Here is a 16,160-nt window from a genome sequence, read left to right on the forward strand (position 1 = left end):
GTCCAGACCAGTCAATATCAGTTTAGCTTTTCTTTATGGAAGAATCGAAGCAGGGGTCTTTATAACCTATAAATCCAATTGACATTTGTCTTAAAAGCCCAAAAGATTATACGGGAGAGTATCAAAATTTTACTACTGACACAGATAAATAACCATAGAATTTCAAACTTCCTGACAGGGAACAAAAAAGCAAACTGACAAGTGAGAGTCAGCAGCAAAGTGTGTAATGGATCCTCCAAACTCACTCATTAGGACGTCTTAACGGTGATCAGCAAGTCTCTGCATTTATAGAGGCAGAAAGCTGAGCAAGGAGAACCCTTTCTAGTTCCTGACAGCCAAGGATCCAGTTTCTAAAAATGCAGCCTTTATAGAAATCAATAAAATATACCCATCACAAAACGACACAGAGACCGTCTGCAGTGAGGGAAATCAAACTCTGAGCCTAGGGCTCAGCTGAGGCTCTACTGCCACCAGAGTTACAGCTGTAGGTAAATACACAGAGAATAGAACCACGATAAGAGATTAAAGAAATTATTCAAAAGCAATTAGGGAGAATCCATTCATTTAACAAATATGTGGGAGCCCACATAGTATAACACAAAAATATGCAGACTTTGGTACCAAACAGACCCAAGATCTTATTTTAGCTCCTCCAGTTAGTAATAATAATTACACTATGTCTAGCATTTATTAATTGTTTCATGTGTGCCAAACCATGGAATAAGTATTTGACCTATGTTCTCAGAAGGCTCACATAGGTAGTGAGCAATTTGAATCCAGGTCTGTCTGACTTTAAAATATGTTCTCACACAGAATTACCTTCTTACAGATGCCTGGAATTTCCCAGCACTTCCAGAGAGGCTGGATTTCTTCCTCTCTACCCTGCCCACATGGCCTCTCATTCTCATCCAATGTACTTAACTAGAAGTGGGAATTTGGGGAATTGCTATGGAGCCTCATCTGCTTCATCTTCAAAGCACGGATAAAAGCACTTACCTCACTGTGTTGTTGAGAGAATTACATGAAATCATGGCCGAATACAGGGCTTATCTCATGGTAGAATTTTAATAAGAGTTAGCTCCTGCTATATATAACTACGATAGGTAGTAACGTGAAAATCAAGAATTATAAAGTTCAGCCCTTGCCCTTAAAATGTTCACAATCAATTTCATGTTATCTATAATGAAGAGCAAGTAGTGTAACTTTACTAGCCATGCCTTGACATCCACATTAGGGCAAAATTCTGGGCTAGATGAGTTACTGATTGATCCAATGTGACATTTCATTTGTCTTTAGGTCTTTAGCTTATATAATACCCTCCCTTGATCAGTTTCCTACCTCTGAAAGAAAATACCTTCCAAAATCTTGCGCTAAGACTTAGTCTCAACCAACGGAAATGCACCCAACTTCCTAGCACCACCATCCACCCAGCCAAACATCTTCCTGGAACAAAGCAGATCCTGCTTGGACTTTCAAATGCTTATAGCAGAAGTTTTGAAATGCAGTGTGTCCCCATTCTTGTGAAGAGAGAATCACAATCCATTTGTTATCAGTAATGATTGAAGCGTCAAAATCACCAAATGCTTTTTTCATGAATGTAAACGTGATTATAATAAGTAAAATATTCTCACTATTACTGCTAGCTTTCTGACATATTCTGCTGAGCGAGAGAAGGATGGAATTATGGTCTGCCCACTGGAAATTGTTCTCATGAGAGTCATCCAATGTAGATGTTATGCCAGGCAATTAGGTTGGGAATTACTGAACTGTTGGGTCAGCAGCTTTGGGGTAAAAGTTAAAGATTTTTATCCTGAACAAGGACATTGAGATAGATAGATAGATAGATAGATAGACAGACAGACAGATAGACAGACAGATATGTCAGTCTATTTTATCACCATGTGCTCTTCTAATACATTAATTTATCACATAACTCAATTAAGTACATATCTAAGCTATGGATTCTCTGTTTAAATTTTATTCTCACACCATCTTTCCTCTTATACCCACTGTACTTCTGAGTTTTCTTCTCCAACTCCCAGTTAAAGATTATTTAATAATTAATCTATATCACATACAATTAGAAAAGAGACGCTTCTGCTTCCTGTATTCTAAAACCAATGATAAATAATTTTCAATTCCTGAAAAATATATCATTGCTGAAACACACATCTCCATTCATTCATTCATTCATTCACCCACGGAAATATTTATGAAGCATCTACCACTTGCCTGATCCTCCACTAAGCATTTACAGGTTATAAAGATGAATTAAATGAGGACCCTGCTTTTCGGGAGTTTATAATCCAGTCTTGAAAATAAGACATATTCACCAACACCAAATTATGTACCACAGGAAAAAGTAGTACAGCACGGTGGTTAAAGCTTCTCACTTTGGATTCAGACAGCTTTGAGCTGAATTCTGGCTCTGGCACTTCACAGCTTTGTTACTGGGAGGGAGAGTGATGACAGTTGCGATTGTCCTGGCGAGTATCAGATTGGGATGGTTGATTTTGGGTGTTGTGGAGGTTACGATTGTATGAGTGTTGTGTTGAGTGTGGTGGTTGACAGAAGAGGAGCATATACAAAGTGCCGGCAAGTTCCAAGCAGGGAGGGATTCATTCCAACTGAGGTTATCAAGAAAGGCCTTGTGGACCAGCCTGGTGGTGTAGTGGTTAAGTTCATGTGCTCCACTTCAGCAGCCCAGGGTTCGCAGGTTCAGATCCCAGGCACAGACTTAGCACCGCTTGTCAACCCATGCTGTGGTGGCATCCCACATAAAACAGAGGAAGACTGACACAGATGTTACCTCAGCGACAATCTTCCTCAAGCAAATAAAAGGAGGATGGGCAACAAACGTTAGCTCAGGGCCAATGTTCCTCACAGAAAAAAAAAAAGAAAGGCCTTGTGGAGAATGTGGCATTCCAGCTTGGCCTGGAAGAATGAGTCATTATGGACATACGGAGGAGACCAGAAAAGGGGCACTGCAGGCAAGAAAAAGCCTCACGAATAAAAGCAAAGTAATGGAAATGAAAGACGTATGTTCTGGAAACACAAGCAATTCCATCTGACTAAAGGACAGAGACAGAAACAAGGTTAGAAAGAAACGTGCAGGTCAGATTGCAGGTCAGAAAATTTTAAACTTCAAACAAGCTAAGGGATTTGAACTTTAATTAGCATGAACGTTCCACAAGAAGCTTGGAGTGCTTCTTAAGGGAAAGTAATCTTTGTGAGGAAGGCATGGGTCCCGGTACGGGGTGAGAGTTTAATAAATTTATATTACCATTATCACAGAGAAATCAATAACTCTATAGTGTATTCCACGCTGGAATCACGCCTGCTACCTGTCAACAGACCAAAGAGAAATGACTTCTGGCAACTAGAAATGTAAGTGGGGGGAAAATGTGTTTATTGATGCTTAGTTTAATTTATTGCTGCTTCAAGGGCTTGACAAAAAGAGAAGGCAGACTTAGAGGAAAATTGCAAGGGTGGTAACAGGGCTCAGACCATTTTAAGGAAATACAGAAATGTTTTGTTCTCTCCAACTATCAAGACACAAAATTGAGTTACTATTAAAGCAGGCCCCTCAAGGATTTAAAAATTGAAAGGGATTCATGAAATCAACCCACAGATCCACAAATCAGGGTTCTCCCAGAGCAGTTACTCACTTCTCCACATTGCAGCTAATTCAATAAAAATTCTGAGAGGGTAAAAATCGAAGAACTCTATGACTTCATAAAGCACTGCAATTACACACGACTCTCAATTTAGCTTCTGGTTATATTAGCCAGGCCTCTTTCAGCTGCCAGTGACAGAAACTCAACTCAACCTAGCTTCAACAGAAAAAATTAATTAACTCACACAGCTGCAAAGCCTAGGAATTTAGACATAGACAATTCCAGGTGCTCAAATGGTGTCACAACCCACTTTCACCATTACTCGGCTGCTTCCCTCTGAGTTGGCTTCATGCTTTTCCTAAGGAGATAAGAATTACCACAGCAATTCTACCTCACATTACCTTTATAACTTATGATCCCCCCAAATTAAAATATCATAGCTCTCATTTTATCTTAGAGTTCCCACCCTCATTTGTAAAATGAAGGCATTATGTCAAGTTTCATGGAGTACTCTGACTGATCATGCTTAAAACATGTGACCGCTCCTTCACTCAATCACTGTGGTTGGTCAGAAAGAATCCAGCCTGCTCAGCTTTATTCTTAAAGGTAACACCCTGGTAAGAGGTATCAGCTCCACTCAGTTATTCAGGATCTGTGTATGTACTCTATACATATTGGAACAGCAAAGCATTTTTGAACATGGAAATGAACCAACATGGTCTGATGTTGTTGTCTTTTATAGGGATAATGTAAGTCCACCACCCTCTTGTTCAAAGGATCAGAGTTCTAGACCCAGAACAGCGGCTTGTTCACTATATGACATGGGATACCTCTCTTCATTTTGTCTGATAGTTCCCACTCTCATATGTAGAAAGGAGGCATCAGGCCATGTCACTTCTCTGCTCCAACTCTATACTTTCAAAGTATCTATACAGTGTATACAGATGCAGTATTCAGCATCCCTTATAAAATTAACTTCTCTCTCCAAAATACAGATAATTGAGATTCACTGTGACATAGGGCGATCAAGGGTGCGAAAAAGCTGTGGGAGTCTGATCCTAGCCTATCTAGATATCAAAAATGGAGATGATGCTGTTCTCACAAGATGGAAATAATGTTCCTACACCCACATCTTGACATATGGATGGGGATGGGGACGGGGATGGTGTTGCGATGAGAGAGTGAGAAGTTATTGTAATTTCAAAGTTTACATAATCTTGTGAAAGGCTTGTTCTCTAAGTCAAGCTTGGATTAGGCAATTGCACCAATAAGATCTCCTAAGATTCCAGCTGCCAAAAAATCTCTTATTGATCCCATGACTCCTGTGGATTTTAGTTACTAGGAGAACAGAAGGGCTCCTGGTGCTTAGAATACCTAGAATCTAAGCCAGTAACTTCTACTGCCTAGCACAGATTAAGCATCAATCAGTGTTCAAGGAAGCAGGGAGGGAGCGAAGGAGGCAGGGAGGGAAGGGAGGAATGGGTAAAAGGGAAGGAGGTGGGGGAAGACGGGAGTAGGGAAAAGAGAAGAGGAAAAAGAGGGAAAGAAAAGGAAGTTTAAGGTTTCATAATGGTTGGAGAGGCTTGTTTCAGTGTTTACCCCCCCCCCCCACACACACACACACGCACATACATACCCATTCCCCTTTACAATAGTCATAAAACATTCCCTGTGACCAAGGAAACTGCCTTCAGCAACCTTCCCCATCAGGCATGAAACGGGGTTGTTGTTGGAAATAAAAAGGCGCATTGACTATAATCTTGTCTGCCACTATTGTGAGCAGATGACATTCTCATGTGTGTTAATATGGAGACCAGTCAGTAGGGAAATATTTTGCTATGATAACCACGCCCATCAGCCAGAGGAGGTTAAATGCTATAACAAACAACTCCAAAATGTAAGTGAATTAACACAGAAATAGGCAGCTTCTCATATCACAGTCCAATACAGATGAGCCATGGGGAAACGGATCATTTGGTGACTCAAGCTTCTTCCATCTTGGGGCTCCACAGTCCTCTACGTCCTTGGAATCCTCACAATTCAGATGCAAATTTGGGATAAAGAATAGAGAATCACTCAGAGGAAGGGGGCCAAGCCTAGAATTGCTTACAATCTGCCCACATTGTATTGGCCAGAACTCAGTCATATGGCTCCAGCTCACTGCAAGGAAGGCGGGGAATGTAACCTAGCTGTGCTCTGGAGGAGAAGAAAAATGGTTTGACAAACAACTTATCAGTCTCTGACACAAATTATACATTATTTCTCCCTACTTTTTTCACCACTAATTCCAGATTTGTGCTACATTTCTGTGACTTCCAATACTGACAAGTTTGTATAATCTTGATAAAGCCACCCAGAGAGAATTTCACTAACCGTCAATAAAGAAATTAAGGCAGCATCTCCACCGTCCAACTCCCAAGTCAGCAGAACTATTAAGAAAAGCAACAAAGAAAAGAAAACCTTTGGGTTGCACAAGTGAGCATCTCATGTTGACCAACCAGTAGATCCTGATCTCTGATCCCTTCTCCAGCCACAGTCTGAGAGGGTGCTCCCAAAATGTGAGCCTCATACCTATGGCTGAGAAAGAAAACCCAGCCACACAGAAAATTGCCTTGAATTCTGCTGCATGAATCATATCATATCCTTTCTGGTCAACCTATTAAATCTCTTCTGCCTTTAAGATAACGTGGCCTCCAGGGCCAAGTGGTTAAGTTCGCGGGCTCCGCTTCAGCAGCCCAGGGTTTCACCGGTTTGGATGCTGGGCATGGAGCTAGCACCACTCATCAATTCATGCTGAGGTGGCATCCCACACAGCAGAACCAGAAGGACCTACAACTAGAATATACACAGCAGGTCACATGGCTAAGCCCAACATCAGTGTAAAAGGGAAGTATGCCACTTTACAGCGCAATGGGGGAAGAACATTTCCAGAACAATAATTCAAACTATCGCACCAGGTCTCATCAACTCCAGAATCTGAGCTCTTATTCATTGTCCTATAATGCCTCTCTACTGTTCTAAGACAGTACCTCTCTAACCAAAAACTCATTATTAAACCTCTTTTTTACTATTTATCTGCATGGGATCTTAGGTTGTTCCTTTTACTTACGGCCTATAGTCACCTGGCTTGGCTCTTCCAAACAGCTGAGAGAGCCCAGCTGGAGGGTAAATGTAAAGCTGATAGCCCATCAGTCCATGCTCATCACAGACGCCAGACTGTGCAGCCCCAATAAGCAACCTGCTGGGTGCACAAATTTGCCATGCTTCGCTATGTTAAAACTTTATCGGGCACAGTATGGTAACTCAATTAATAGTGAGAATGACACTAGCAAGTGTCACTGGAATTGCAACCAATTATTTTTTCCCTCATATCTTTTTAAATCACAAGCTGACCAAGCTCAACAGGAGCATGTCCTTCCACAGGGCATAGTTATTCTGTCTCCGCCTTCCCCATTAGCCTCCATTGCCAGGGTCCCACAACTCTGTCACCAGCTATAAGCCTCTCTTCTCCCAACAGCAGTGTAGCATACCCCCCAAAGGAGTTAAGAGAAAACACAAATCAGGCTATTTGGCAGGATTTTGTGGTGTTGGCAGATTTCTGCTTTGTTTTGTTTTGTTTCCTATAAATCAAAAATTTGCTGACTTTATTCTTTCTTCTTACTCACAGTGGTCCTGATTTAGAAAGCACAGGCACAGAAACAAACCCCAAAGCCAACCTGAATTACCACCTAAAGAAATGCATAAGGATGAACTCAAAACCATGGGTACTTACCCCGAAAAACCTATATGTCCCTGGCCTTCCAAGGTGTTCTGGACCCCAGCTGTCCTGTTGGACTTGCCATCGTCACCCCAGAGTTGAAACTTGTCTGGTTCACAATAGCCAGCTGGACTGCACACCCCCGTGGCAAAAAAAAAAAAAAAAAAAAAAAGTAAAAAAAAGTCAAAGGATGATTAATTTTATGCATAAGCAATTGGCTTGCCCATCTAAGATCTTCAAAAAAGAAAAGTTCTACTATACGCAATGTTCAATCCTGAAAAGTCTCAGGACTGGGAGTTTTTCCAAGCTTTTTAAGCTGAAGTCCAGCTGGGCAGGGGATGACCCTCTACATTAAATACACTTTTGTTAAGGATAAGGAAGTCCATGTCATCAGAAAAGAGAAAATATATGTACTAAAAGTTTCTCCCAGAAACTTTCCATCTTGTCTCCGGGATTTGGATTCTGAACATTATCGATTGAAGAACGGCCATCTGAATGGATGCTAGTATACTTGTTGAAGCGCTACAGGATCTCTCATCCCAAATCCTAGTATTCTTTGTCCCCACTGAACCAGTACAGATAGAACAGAGTCTCCACTGTGTCTCTGGTCATAACAGATGGAGATTGTCTTCAGGCCACATCTCCATATCCTCAGGGCTAGCTTTGGGGTTGATACTGAAGTACACAGTTTCTGGGCTCAGCCCAGTTCTAAAGGGATGATACCTGTGATAATAGGTCTCCATAAAAGCTTCAGCTAGGTCCATGTGGTCACCGGTCAGACCACGATGTGTACCCAGAGCCAGGGTCCTAATCAAAAAACACACGAAATGATCCATCTTGGCTCTGAATTTGCCATCCACAACTTCTCCCACCGAAACTCAGCTTGCTGGGCTCCGACTGCGGAAGCAGATGCTTTTTTTTTTTTTTTTTTTAAAGATTTTATTTTTTCCTTTTTCTCCCCAAAGCCCCCCAGTACATAGTTGTGTATTCTTCGTTGTGGGTTCCTCTAGTTGTGGCATGTGGGACGCTGCCTCAGCGTGGTCTGACGAGCAGTGCCATGTCCGTGCCCAGAATTCGAACCGACGAAACACTGGGCCGCCTGCAGCGGAGCGCGCGAACTTAACCACTCGGCCACGGGGCCAGCCCCAGAAGCAGATGCTTTTTTATTCCTTCTATGGCTTCAACCTAGTCTCGTAGCAACTGAATGTCTTCCTTTCCTCCTTAGATCCATTGATTCAGCAGCGCTCTGGCTCCAAAAGTGAAGCTCCACAGGAGTGAAGAAGCCACGGTTGGTATAAATGAATACGGGCATCAGCCCACCATTCTTCCCAGGGAGGGAATGTATATACTCTGCCAGTTCCATCACCACCTCCTGAAATTTCTCATCTCTAGTGAGACGAGAGAGCTTTCTGGACTCACACTGAATGCCCGTCACTTTGCCACTACAGTGATATCTAAGGAAGCCTCACCATTGACAACGTTTACATCAAAGTTTGGACAGAACTTCACACCCAGTCAGAAAGGCTACGTGCAGAAAATTAGATATGGTGAGGATAACTTCCCTTTCCCCATACAAGCGCATCCTTCACCTGCTCCAGCACGCCAAGGCTCGGGGTCACCGACATCACGTCCCAAGGCTGTGGTGCTGGGTCTGAACGGAGAATGTTTTCCTCCCGCTTCCCGTTCCACTTCCGGGTTCCCTAACGCATCCCTAAAGGCACCTCCCCAAGCCCGCCCCGTGCAGCATTGCGCCTGCGCCGGCGGCTCTGTTTAGCCCGTTTGTAAACTGGGGGCAAACTTAGTTAATTGTTTCTTAGCCCTTGGGCACGTCCTGGCCGTGTGCTTTAATAGCACTGATGACACTTCCTGTTCTGAGAATGTTTTTACAGTGGGCTGATGAAAAATAGCACCTCTTGAGGAGCCAGCGCCCTTTCTCTGTACAGTGGTGTATGTATTAAGCCCCAAACGAACTCCTGTGCGATGCTTCTCAATCTTTTATATGCCTGAGAATTATTTGAAGGCTTATTAAAACATAGGCCGCTTGTCCCCATCCCCAGAGAGTCTGCTGCAGTAGACCTAGGGCAGAGAGGAGACTTTGCATTTCTAGCAAGTTCCCAGGTGATGCTGCTGGTGGTGGTTTACAGATCACACTTTGAGAACCACTGCTCTGATTCCTGGCAGTTCAGGAAGAAACAGGACTGGGAGCCCAAGATGGCAAAGCTTGAGACCATCCATCATCTCCCACCAAAACAGGAACTCTTCGTGCTTTACATATCTGGCTTCAGGATAAGATTTCATTTGGATTAAGATTTCTGTAGTAAAAATGGTTGAAAACCCATTTCTCTAGGTGAAATCAACATTTGTGATTCTGCAAAATAAAGACAGAGAGTCACTAATCTCAAGAAAATTAGAGGAAAGAAAGCAAAAGCTTTCTTTTCATTCATTCAGCAAAAGCTAGGAGTTCCTAAATGCTGAAAGGTTGTGCTTGCTGCTGGGGTGAGAAGACAAATAAACCAGAGACCTACTTCAGGGAAACTCACATCCAGTATGACAAGATAAATGTGCAAAACAAATGAATGCAACTAATGTTATATAGTTGCTATGACAGAGGCCTCTTTATGAAAAATAAAATCTTTCACATGTGGCTTCTCCCACCTCCCATTCCAGGAAAGAGTTTACTAATTGGTCATAGTACTCCTCCCAACAGGTCCCGGATGTGAACTCAGAATCCTTCTCAGCATATTACTCTAATACTGAGCCACAAGCAGTAGATTGAAGTTAGCATTCAAATGGAAATCAGTGAGCTCTCGCCGATTCAAGTTCTGGTGGGAGTATTCTCACAATTCTATCTATATAGGTATTATAAGATGAATGTTTGTGTCCCCCCAAACTTCACATGTTGAAACCTAATCCCCCATGTGATGGTATTTGGATGAGCCCTATGGGAGGTGATTAGGTCATGAAGGGGGAGCCGTCATGGATGAGACTAGTGTCCTTAAATAAGGGGCCACAGAAAGCTCCCTCCCCCTTCCCGCCATGTGAAGACACAACAAACCAGGAAGCTGGTCCTCACCAGACACTGAATCTGCCAGTGCCTTGATCTTGGAATTTCCAGCCTCCAGAAGTCTGAGAAATAAATGTTTGCTGTTTATAAGCCACCTAATCTGTGGTGTTTTGTTACAGCAGCCTGAATGGACTAAGACAGTAGGTTTAGGGAATAATTCATAGAGGAGATGGTGCTAGACAAGACCTTGAAACATGAATATAAGATATACAGGAGATGAAGGGGGTGGAAAAAGAAGAGGTGGCGATGGGATATTCCAGGAGATGGAAAGTGACGAAACTTATTAAGAGGATGGAAACTCATTGAGTGGATAGTAAGTGGAGCCAGCAGTTGTAGAACACGCTTTCATGGATCTTGTACTGTAAAGAGAAGAAAAAGAGAATATTAGAGGTACCTAGACATGTGTGCAGGATCAAGGGACAATCTTTTGAAATTTAACTGTGTCATGTTTATAGGCTATGCAGAAGGATGTAGAGAGCGAGGTTGAAAAAAATAGACAAGAAAGGGAATAACATATTGAGGACACCTGAGGCCAGTCCTCCCTCCCGGCATTGCCTTAAGGTTGTCTGATCCCCACTCTTGATAGGGAGGCTGTGATGGAAGCAGAAATGAACCGCCAGATGTCTCGGTGCACAGCCACAGAGGAGGGATGCTAGACATTGTGTCTGAGGGAGAACAAGATTGAACCACAGAAGCACACCAAGAATGGCTTGGGGTGGGAGGGTCACAGGACTAGTGAAGTCAAGAATAAGAAGTACCTTCTGGGGGCCGGCCCCGTGGCCGAGTGGTTAAGTTCGCACGCTCCGCTTTGGTGGCCCAGGGTTTCGCCAGTTCAGATCCTGGGCGCGGACATGGCACCGCTCATCAGGCCATGTTGAGGCAGCATCCCACATGCCAAAACTAGAAGGACCCACAACTAAAATATACAACTATGTACTGGGGAGATTTGGGGAGAAAATCAATAAAAAACAAAAAAAGAAGATTGGCAACAGTTGTTAGCTCAGGTGCCAATCTTTAAAAAAAAAAAATGTATCTTCTCTGAGCTGGCGAAAAGGCGGTGGTCTGGAGAATTGTAGAATAAAGAGGGATAACATGCCCATTGGGACTTTCACTGCCCTCACCGAAGGTCTTCACAGGAAGACCAAGGAATTTTTAAAGAGCTGGAATGAAATACACAGAAGCACAGGCTCTATTTTAAGATTGTGACCAATCCTTAAAGAAATCATTGATTTTTTTTAAATGGCTATAATTTTTTTTCTATAGTGAAAAGTAATAATCAAAATGTACCAGGCAGTGTGCTAAATGCTTTATATGCGTCATCTCCTTTAACTTAATCCTTGTAATACCTGTGAGGTAGGAACTCTTATTATTTTCATTTTATATATGAGGAAACTTAGAGCACTTGACAAGCTCGTGTGTGACACAGCTGGGATTTGAGCTCGGACATATTAGCTCCCAGGACCCAGGCTTCTATCCTATCTATACATTTTTTCCAGAAGTGCTTCTGATCCCACAGAAACATTTGCCCACTTTCACTGGACAGATTCTGCTTTAATTTTTTTTTCTAACCATCCTTCAAGGCCCATCAGCTTTCCCTCTGGGAAGACTTTACAAGCATCCCCGGACTCAGTTAGCGGTATCCCGTTCTGCCTTCCCCTGGGGTCCCATAACGCTTCATACTTACCTCTCCCAGAGCTCTCACTACATTTGATGATGGTCAGCCACCTATGAGCTTGCCTTTGCTATTGGGTTGAAGCAAGGCATAGAGGAAGGGCCGTGGGCTTTGAAGTTAGTGAGAACTGGTGCCCATTCCAGTTCCTCCTCTTCCTGGCCATATAAACTTGGGCAAATTACTTAATCTGTATAAGATTTACCTCATTTGTAAAATCAGGATAATGCCACAAGGGAAATGCTGTGCAAATGTAAATGAAATAAGATTATATCAAGCCTTGACAAATGGTAGACACTCAATAGATGGTAGAAATTATTATAACTGTTTGTATAACTGTTAGGTGAATAAAAGACAATTTTATCTTGACCCACCATTGGCTCTGTACTTCTGACAACCTGAGATGATAACATTTCCTTACAACATAAATTCTGAGGAAAATATTCAGCCTCCTCATTTAGGAAAAGCAAGATTTTTACAAGCAAATATTTATAAGCAATTAAGGTATTTCTTTAAATATGTTTCTAACTGTCATACAAATGGATCCCAAAAGATTGGCTTCCCAACTGTTAATTTAATTTGAGTTACTATAAGACTTTAGAAATAACGAAATTGCAATCATCTTTAAATGGCTGTCAAGCTCTAAGTAAGTTAGATTTCAACCTCTTTCCACCAATTTATTTCAATGAGTGAAATTTTCTTGTGTTTACATTTTAAGTGCAAGAGCAAAGTAAATAACATAGAAATCTCAAATCCAAATGTTGTTGGAGAACCGTAGCAAAAGTTTCTTTCAGATTACTTGTAGAATAAGAGGGTTTTAAAAGAGACTGGAAACAATTCTCTGTCTACAGTAAATACATCATCACTTGAGAATACATGCAGCACCAGACTAGCCATGGGAGTGGCGGGTACGTGGGGCTTCATTATCCTTTCTATAGATGGTACAGAAATGTTTGAAATTTTCCATGATAAAACTTTTTTTTAAAAAAGAAGTCAAAAATGTCATTGACATCATTTGTTAAGTATATTGAGTTTGCCAGTTGCAACATCTCTCTTAATTCATAGAATTATTACTTCCTTTTGAAGAGAAAAAAATCTAAGCTTAAAGAAATTACGTGCATTTCTTAGATTCACACTCCTAGTAAGTGGCAGGTTTCAGAACTCAAAATTTTAACAGGCCGAAGATATACAGAAGAAGAAAGTGGAAAAAATGTCATTCTCCAGGGAAAATAAAGTTTCCTTCTTCTATTTGAAAACTGTAAGCAGCCGTCGAATAGAGAACCCCAAGCTGAAAGCCAACTGGACAGCTGGAGACACCTCTGTGGCCTGTGGACTCCTAGGGAGTGGAACAAGCAAGGCAACCACAGCACTGCTGGGGAGGGAGCTGGCGGAAGTGAGGAAATAGCCCTTCCACTGGGATCTGTCAGAAAGGCAGATGAAACAAAGACTTTATTGAATCAGAAAATTCCAAATGTGCTGTGTGTAAAAACTAGAGAAGGAATGAATAACCCACCCTAACGGAAAGTCATCCAGATGTTTCTTCTCCAAGAAAAAGTATGAAGTAAGCACTTTCCCTTGAGTTTCAAGACATTCAGGCAGCATAACCAAGTGAAGCGCATATCCCAAGATTTCACAGCAGAACAGCCTCCATGTGGGTACAGGAAGGAAGTGGGCATTCAAAGTGCAGTGTCAACCAGGATTCTCTGTGACAACATGAGATACACACACTTAGTGGTTTTTGTCAACATACAAATATTTATTGCGCAAACAGTATGTTTGGCTCTGTGCTAGATGCTGAAATACAACAGTGAAGAAGACAGATTCAATCCGGCCAGCCAGTAGGGAAACAGACAAAATGAATCAAACAACAAATAACATAAAAACTTGTAAGAGCCACTGTATTCATTTTCTAGGGCTGCCATAAGAAAATATCACAGACTGGGTAGATAATATAACAGAAATTTATTTTCTCACAATTCTGCAGGATAAAAGTCCAAGATCAAGGTGCCAACAGGTTTGGTTTCTTTTGAGGCCTCTGTGCTTGGCTCCTCTCTGTGTCCTCACATGGCTGTCTCTCTGTCTATGTGTTGTCTGTGTCCTGATCTCCTCTTCTTATAAGGACGCCAGTAATACAGCATTAGGGCTCATACACATGACCTCATTTTACCTTAATCCCCTCTTTAAAGGCCTATCTCCAAATACAGTCACACTCTGAGGTACTAGGAGTTAGGATTTCAACATATGAATTGTGGGGGACACAATTCAGCCCATAAAGCCATGAAGTTGAAAAACAGGATGCTGGTCTCACCTCTTCCAGGAGTCCTGTCTATTCAACCTGACCAGGTTACACTCTAATTTGTTCTCATAGCATGGGCACCTCCTCCTCATGCTACCCTTACAGTTGCAATTTTACATTTCCTTATGTGATCATTTGCTTCAGGTCTTCTTCCCTGTCCTCTCAGTAAGCTCCAAAAGGACAAGAATCTCTTCTACTTTTGCCTAACACTTAGCAGTTAACAGTGCCTGGCATATAGCAGGTGAGACGTCCATAAATGTGTTAAATAAAAGGATGAATAAAATGAATGAGCATCAAGATTGAAAACAATGTTGCAGTGGAAGGTAACATCTAAACTAAGACCTGAAGGATGAGATGAGCAGCTAGCCATGGAGTAATAAATGGAAAAAAGACAGCTCAAGTCAGAGAAGAGTGTGTGTGAAGGGCTTGAAAAAAGAAAGAACCCGACATGTTATGGGATATATGTACTACATAGTGTCATACGTTAATTAAACTTAATATGACATTGAGGTAAGACTGTCTTGTGTTTCGGATATTCTTGGATATGCTAAGAAAGTTTGGAAGAAAGGGCTAGCAATATCCTATGAAGCTAATTAATTACTCTAGGGGATTCAAATAAAAATGAACCAACAAGAAAACAGCAGGGACCAATAATCCCTAATTTTTCCCCAATCTCAAACTAGGAAAATATTTTCCTCAATCAGAAGTAAGCCCTCCTGGATTGCAAAGCATGGCAATCACCAATCTGTAGAAATTCAGGTGCCATGGATAGCCTATGAGTATGATAAGACTCTATTATGATTTTGCAGCTAAATTGTGTATGACCTTGGGCAGAGTTTATTGTTCCAGTACATGGGCTTTTTAGAGCACTGAATCTGTTTCAGAAATTCAAGATCTCTCCATTGGTTCTGAAATTCCTGGAGTGGAATAACTCTTTCCGTGTGTTCACATATCTTTGGACGACTGCTAACACAGGGTTTTATGAGTCTTCATGGAGAGCTACACTTGGCAAAATAAGCAGTAAACATGTTTAAGCTTTTGCTCCTGAGTTACACACTGCAGTAGCCCTCCTTATCCGTGGTTTCACTTTCTGTGGTTTCAGTTACCAGTAACCAACAACAGTCTAAAACTATTAAATGGAAAGTTCCAGAAATAAACAATTCATAAGTTTTAAATTGGGTGCCATTCTGAGCAGCGTGATGAAATCTCGCACCATCCCTGCTCCTTCCAGCCCTGGACATGAATCATCCCTTTGTCCCGCGTATCCACAATGCATCCACTACCCATGGTTACACAGTAACCATCTTGGTTATCAGAAGGACTGTCATGATATCACAGTTCTTTTGTTTAAATAACTCTTATTTTACTTAATGATGGCCCCAAAGTACAAGAGCAGTGATGCTGGCAATTCAGATATGCCAAAGAAGTGAAAAGGTGAAAGTTCTGAACTTAATAAAGAAAGAAAGAAAATCATAAGCTGAGGTTGCTAAGATCTATGGTAACTTTTATTATGGCATATTGTTATAATTGTTCTATTTTATTATTAGTTACTGTTGTCAATATCTCACTGTGCCTACTTCACAAATTAAACTTTATCATAGGTCTATATGTATAGGAAAAAATAAAGTATATATAGAATTTTGCACTACCTGTGGTTTCAGGCATCCATTGGGGGTCTTGGAACGTATCCTCCACGGATAAAGGGGGGGCTACTGTTCTAGAAATACCTAAATGTGTATGTCTTTCATGAATCACTC

The 16,160-nt window shown here is 41.6% G+C and overlaps 1 long non-coding RNA gene across 1 annotated transcript in view; it reads right to left on the reverse strand.

The window, feature by feature from the left end:
• LOC138916568 (uncharacterized) overlaps positions 1–7,883 on the reverse strand; it is a 298,642-nt gene extending 290,759 nt beyond the window's left edge. Inside the window, exon 1 of the long non-coding RNA XR_011423842.1 lies at positions 7,390–7,883. This is a non-coding gene — a long non-coding RNA (uncharacterized lncRNA). The remainder of the gene's footprint in view (positions 1–7,389) is intronic.
• Positions 7,884–16,160: the final 8,277 nt, after the last annotated feature.

The sequence above is a fragment of the Equus caballus genome, chromosome 12 (genome assembly GCF_041296265.1).
Source record: "Equus caballus isolate H_3958 breed thoroughbred chromosome 12, TB-T2T, whole genome shotgun sequence".
In the NCBI taxonomy this organism is placed as follows: Eukaryota; Metazoa; Chordata; class Mammalia; order Perissodactyla; family Equidae; genus Equus; species Equus caballus.